Source organism: Mixophyes fleayi, chromosome 12 (genome assembly GCF_038048845.1).
Source record: "Mixophyes fleayi isolate aMixFle1 chromosome 12, aMixFle1.hap1, whole genome shotgun sequence".
In the NCBI taxonomy this organism is placed as follows: Eukaryota; Metazoa; Chordata; class Amphibia; order Anura; family Limnodynastidae; genus Mixophyes; species Mixophyes fleayi.
Window position 1 is genome coordinate 59,997,228 of NC_134413.1, and position 6,821 is coordinate 60,004,048.

Genomic DNA, 6,821 nt, shown 5'->3' on the forward strand with positions numbered 1-6,821 from the left:
AAAACCAAACATGCCATCAATATATTGGACAAGTAGACATGTGCCTAAACGTGCCCCAAAGGACTATGTATGGATTCTTGTGTATGACAATACAAAGAACAGCAGTGTAGTAATCAGCAGATACTTGATTGGGACTGTTTGATGACACTATTGCATAGTAAAATTTATTGTTCACAAACATGATTCTATAGTTGAATCAGAATACATAGCAAATAAGACAGTGGTCTGTGTGCAAAAGTTACTTGCATCAAGCATAGACAATCTGTTCAAGAAACATAAGCAGCCTAGGAGCATTGAAGAAATACTTCAACGTGTAGTGACACACGAATTGCTGAACTCCAAAAGGCACACCAGCTTGGCCTGTTGAATGTAAAAACAAAAAATTACTTCAGCTAGATTAGCTCACATACAACTTTAAAGAATGTACTTAGTATATGCCTTGGTGCACATGAAGGTGTCCCCTGTAATGTAACCTGGAAAGTGTCTTGTAGGGTTCACCACATTACTCTCGAATACTGCTTAGTCAGTTTCTCCATATAGCTTGATTTAGCTGTGTGTTTGTCATTTGTGCCTTGAAAGTCCCCCCACAAAATAAAGTTACAAAATGTGCAAATTGCCTATTGTCCACAAGCCAGAGCACCAAATGAGTCTCACAAATGTACTGTTTTTGTGACACTAAAATTTCATGCAGCACCAACACTTTTCTCTTACATATTATTCCAAACACTATAGTTACTTTCATTCTTCCACTGCATTCCCCATGGGCACATCCTCCCAAACTTTGTGACATCTGGTGTTCCATATTAAACTATAACATATGTACACAAAATAATTCTTGTCAGACCTCAATAGAGAGTGATATTGGAAGGAAGAATTTGCCACAGGTGCCTATAGTACACGAGCAGTTATGTAGGTAGCAAGTGACCCAGAAAAGACCTGTGTCTAGATGGACAATGGAGTGAAGGATGTATAGGGTGTTATTCAGTGTCCAAAGCAGCAGAGAGTTACAATTGAATGAGTTTCTCCAAAATATTCTAAATAATATTTTTTGGAAACACAATTACAGTAAGCAAAGGAAACAAATAAAACTACTATAACAACTCCTTTGTAAACAGAAAATTTCCAAAGACATGCATGTTGGTTTCCTCACATTGCTTAGAAGTGTTGCAAGGCTGCTCATGCAGGAACCCATAATGCCTGTCTTCTTTTGGTTTCAAATATTAGATAAAAAGCAGACAACCTTGGGCCAATTTAAAAAGGTACAAATTAGTTGCCGGTGTTCTTTGTACACACCTGTACTTTCAAGCATTCAAATATACAATATGTTATCTTAACTGTAACACAAGTCCACAAATGACATAAAAGGAATCACATAATAAGATACTTACAAGCTGCAAAAGGCTAAACATCCATGTGTGTTTCCTGCAGCATGAAATGGACATTTGCAATCCACCTTGATTAATGATTCTTTTCAGCTGAGCCAGACATGTACCAGCTAAGGCCTGTTAGTACGTAAAGGAAAGCCTTTAGTTAGGCCAAAATCACAGCAAACTCTACCAAACAATCTTCATCATTATTGTTCAAACTGCTAGAACTATAAAAGGCACATCTGATAAGCTCACCAGGTCCAGAGACAGGCCTTCCTGCAGCATTTCTATTTAGCAGAAATCAAAGGTACACTTTTGATTCCATCCCAACATTTGTATATGTTTTTATAAATGAAACAGGCCTCTACATTCATCACAATCCAATAGTTTGTAGGGAATGACAGATATTACCCAAAGTGTCACCTAAACCATATTTGATTGTTTTTTTACCTTGCAAATCAATGTTGAATGTGAGTTGTTTAGGCTCCACAATTTCCTGAGGGCTGGTGATCTGTTGGATAAACATGCACCATGGCAATTTCACAAAACCACATAAGATTTTAAATAATAGGTATAAGATTGAAAGCTTCACAACAGCACACCCCAAAAAATGGTTACAATTCAATAGACAAATTACACACATTAAAATGCACATTACTCCTGAAAAGAGATGCACTGTAAGTGTGTAACATAAAACATGTTACAAACTTTTAAAGTGCCTATAACACATTAACTTTAAATATAACTCAATACAAATAAAAAGCAACTAATGAAATCACCAGCAGCAAAACACAGTACTATCTATTGAGTTTTAACCAACTTCTAGTGTGCATGAGGGTGTATTTTATAGGGGATTGTAATGAGAGAAGTATATGCAGGTGTATAGGCCAAGTATCAGCTGACGCGTTCTGATGCTGGGTCTATGCAACGGTGGTTATGAATAACTCTCTTTTCATTTTATACTGATTAAACCAAGTTTGTGTTTATTTCCTATTGTGAAATCATCTGATATGCATTAGACTAGACATTGCTTTATTGATTTTGAAACCACCAAACATGATCCTTTCTGTCTGTTACTAAGAAGGTGTGTTCAAGTGTTTAATTAATTATGTTTAGGGAAATTTTTGTGGGCAAATAGTTCATGTGCTGTTTGGTCTGGGTGTTTCAATCTGAAGTATACCTTAGTGGTTAAAGAAATGAGCTGCCAAGGACAAGGCAATGAGTTTGAACCTCGAATGATGCCTGTATCTGGCTTAACTTTGTAAATTTTCATGTTTCAGTGGATGTATTCCAATCTGTCACTTATCTAAGAGTGCTTTAGTACATGTTTTGGTGTGTAATATGGCTATATGGCATTTTGAACAGTGTGGTCAGCTACAATACAGAAAAGCTGTTGTTCCAAATGACTTGATTGCAAAGACATAGGAAATAGCTACTGAAAAATGTTAAAAAAACCTAAGTGTCCAAAATAACCTAAGGAAAAAAAACAATAATTTGAAGTGCTAGCAATATTATTATACTTTTGGTTTGTATTAATATACATGGATACATTTCAATATGCAGACATTTTTTACTCTGCATGTACCAATTCTTTCTGTGTATAATATTTCTAAGTATGACCTTTTTAACAATGTTTTAAGGAAACCAACTGCTCACCTTTTATTTGTATTCTATTTCCTTGTCATCTTGTTTTCACCACTTGTACAATGGCGTAGCAGTAAGCCAATCCACCTTGCAACCGTGCAAACCTGAGTTTCACTCCTCGCCAATGCTCTTGTCTCTGAGGGATCATTAATATCCTTGCCATGTTGATGTTAAAAGTGTTCCTGGGGTAATAGTACGCTTTGGTTAAAATAGCATAAATCCAGCAGAAATTTAATAGAAAATTCTTATATGTCTATTACTAGTGGTTTTTATTGCAAACGCACCATCAACAACTGTCACATCAGCCATTTTACATTGAGAATAAATATAATGGTGGTTGTTGTGATTCGAAAGAGTTTTACAATAAATCTTTACCGCAAAGTTAAATGTTAGTGCTAGATTTTAAAAAGCTAATACTTTTGACCATGCACTCAGCACTCCATTCCGGGAGTGGAATGCACTCAGCACTACATTCCGGCACCAGGAATGGAGTGTAGCATACGAAAATGCAGTCTACAGGCCTATAAAAGACAGGCATCTTTACTGAAGACCCAGCAAGCAGCAGAGGGCGCTATATTAAGCTAACTAATTCCGGCATTCCGGCAGTCCCGGATTGAACCCAAAGGGCCAAAATATCAGCAAACATCTTACACTTGACAGTGCCATTTATTACAAAGGTGTCTGTAAGGAAAAAGAGGCTTATTTTACACAAACGTACTAATGGAACCTTTGTAATAAATAAATATATATATATATATATATATATATATATATATATATATATATATATTTTGACAGAGTCACTGGAAGGAGCCTAGATACAGAGGCATGTGTCCCAGGCTTCCAGCATTGTATACATAAGGCCCAGTCCGGGTCTTCTGTTCTATCAGTCTCTAACAGACTGATCAAGGGATGCACCTGTGAGGTGCTTGTAATAAGGCAGCTGGAATATGCAGCCAGTGTCTCAGACACGGGAGAGGTGAGTGCCTCCCGAGAAACCCTGTTGCAGGGAGCAACAGTTACATATGGTTTGGCGTGTGTGTGGGTCATAAGGTCCTACACATGAGAGAGGGCCTCCATAAATGTATTAGCTAGAAGCCAGACGGCTAGGATTTTATTTGTGTTTTGTTCCTGTTTTCAAGCTAGTGAATAAACTGGCAGTGACTGTAATTCAGAAACTCCTAGACTCGTGTGTCTTACTGCTGCTCTTCACCCAGAAGATGATACCTGTTCCCCTGATTATACTACATATGGTGGAGAATTGGCTTGCAAAGATCTGCGCAGATCAAGAATAGCAGCAGTCTTGGAGATACTTACAGAAACCAGCCCTGTGTGTGCTTGGAAAGTTTAAAGGGGACAAACACCGTTGAGAAATACATGAATGTCTATGCACAGTAACAGTGGATCCAGAGAACCATGTGGATGTGAGTAATAAACCCTACTGTGAAATGCCATATATGATGAGTTGAGAAGAGTTAAAAGTTGTCTGTAAAAACTGGCCATATGTGTTGGGAAAACAGAAGTGTATGCAAAGATCAGTGAGAGGCAAAGGAATCAAGTGTTTCATGGACTGTGTTTGTTAATTGCTCTAAAGCAGAGTCAATACAAATTTGTTTATGAAGTCATTCTCCATGTGTACAGAGATGGATAGGTGCAACTATTGCATTACAGTTGATGTGGTTTATCCCAATGTCCAAGGGGCTTTCACAAAAAAAAAGCAGCAAGAAGTTTCAGAAAAATGAGCACATTATTGGCACAAACAAAAATGTTTTCTGCAATGTAAAGACTAAGTTGTGTTAATTGATGGAAAGCAGGTGTGTTCATTAAGACTGAAAAACCCCCCACCAAGTATTAGTGTGTGTCTGCAAAGCACAAATTGGGTGTGGCCTGCTTCTGTGCATAAACCAAGAGCAAGAGACCTTAAAAGGAGAAATTTATTGAAAATCTTTTCAGTATAAAGTGAATGTTTTCTGTGTCGAAACAACAGAAGTGTGCAAATGTGTTTGCAAAACCATTGAGCAGAAGTTAAAGGAGAAAAAGGAAAAACTTTTGCTCTGCAAAGGAAAACTTCGTGATATATGCTGGGTGTTGTAGTTCCACAGCTTTTAAGTCAAGTGAGGTTCTCCTTCTGTAAAGGAAGTGCTTTGCTCGCATAAAGATAAAATTGGCTGCTTCTCAAGCTACAATGGGCAAGAAAAAGCAGAAGCCTACTGTCTCAACCCAAAAAGAGTGCACACAGGTGTGTCAAACTGTTGATATGGAAAGAGACAAAAATCAGAACTTGGAGTATGTTTGTTTAGCGGTAGATTATGACCCTTATCGTTGTGCTAGGTTACAAGAGGAGGATGTTTCTGATAAAGACTTACTACAAACTGTTACAGCTCAGCAGACACCCCTTAGGCAACCACTGTTACAAGAGTTATGTCTGATAAAGGGCTAGATGCACATTTGTTTGAACTCTCGGAAAAGGCTGTAATGCAGTGCCCTGAAAAGGAGGACATGCTTAAAGATTTTCTACAAGCTGCTATAGCCCAGCAATCCGCCACAAATCAACAACAGTTAAAAGTTGAGGAGTCCCTGAGGCAACAAAACCTAGGCCTAGAAGCGTTGGTACAATCTTCTCTGATACAGCACGAAACTAACAGGGTAATTACTGCAGCTCAGCAGGAAGCTAGTGCAGTTCAGCAGGAAGCTACCAGGGTACAGCAGGCAGCTTTTGCAGCCCAGCGGGAAACTAACAGGCTACAGAAGTTAGCCAATGAAGGGTCCAACAGACGACTTCAAGCCATTGAGGAGACCATTGCTCAACTAAGCCAAAAACTAGCAGAGTCAGAGCAGAATCACAAGAAGGCTGAGCTGGAGCAGGGCAAGTTACTGGTCGAGAAAAAGACACTAAAGGAGGGTATGATGCTTCTCCAAGCATCCTTCACTTTTTGCCAGGGGCATAAGAAAGATGTGAAGGATATGCATTTAAGAATCATACAACTGGAGAAACAGTTGTCAGATTTGTCACAGAAAGGTGAATAGGAGGCAAAAAGTGTAAGCTCTCTCCTCTCATAAATTGCAAGTCTGCGGGAAAACCACATACCGCTGACAATACAGCTGCAAGCCTCTGCCGCACTGACCACAGAGTTGGAGAAAGCTAAAGCTGCGCTAGCCATGACCAGGAAGCAACTGGAGCGTGAGACAAAAGACCTGACTAAGATACAGGCAGAGCTGCAGAGAGAGGTTACTAAGCAAGCAGCCCTGCAAGCTCGGTTAGGCAGGGAGATGGCTAAAAAAAATCAGAGTTGCAGGACTTGAGAGAACAGATGTGTTCAGACTATGTGACGCGAAAGGAACATGAGGAGAAAGTGTCAGGGCTGCAGAAATTCAAAGAACAGATGAAGCAAGAGCATATAAAGGCACATGACAATTATCAGAGCGACAAAGTGGACGGTGAAATAACGCAACTTCAAGCTAAAAAACAGAAGCTTGAAGCAAATATGTTACTGTTGCAACAATCTTACTCCAAATTCGGCAAGAAAAGAGAAACGTTGCTGGCGGAAAAGAAGTTTCTTAAGAAAGATGAGAAGAAAGAGCAAGCACCTGCTGACAAAGAAATAGAGCCGCGTGAAGTGCAAGTTGCAGAGCTCAAGGCAGTAGAGGCCCAAGAAGAAGCTGGGAAAGTAGAGTTGCTGGACCATGCAATCTTGTTGCAAGTCATCAAGGAGCAGCCAGTGCAGCAAAAGCGTTTGCTAGACCAGCAGGAGAAGCTCTTGGCGGTTGTCAAAGAACAATACATGGAAATCCACCAGGAGCAGCAAGGTG

The 6,821-nt window shown here is 39.3% G+C and overlaps 1 long non-coding RNA gene across 1 annotated transcript; it reads right to left on the reverse strand.

Moving 5' to 3' along the window:
- Positions 1-280: 280 nt before the first annotated feature.
- On the reverse strand, positions 281-1,881 carry LOC142109430 (uncharacterized). Its single transcript, XR_012680371.1, has 3 exons — positions 1,818-1,881; positions 1,389-1,502; positions 281-360 (listed from the first exon to the last, which is right to left on the reverse strand). It is a non-coding gene; the product is annotated as an uncharacterized LOC142109430 (long non-coding RNA).
- Positions 1,882-6,821: the final 4,940 nt, after the last annotated feature.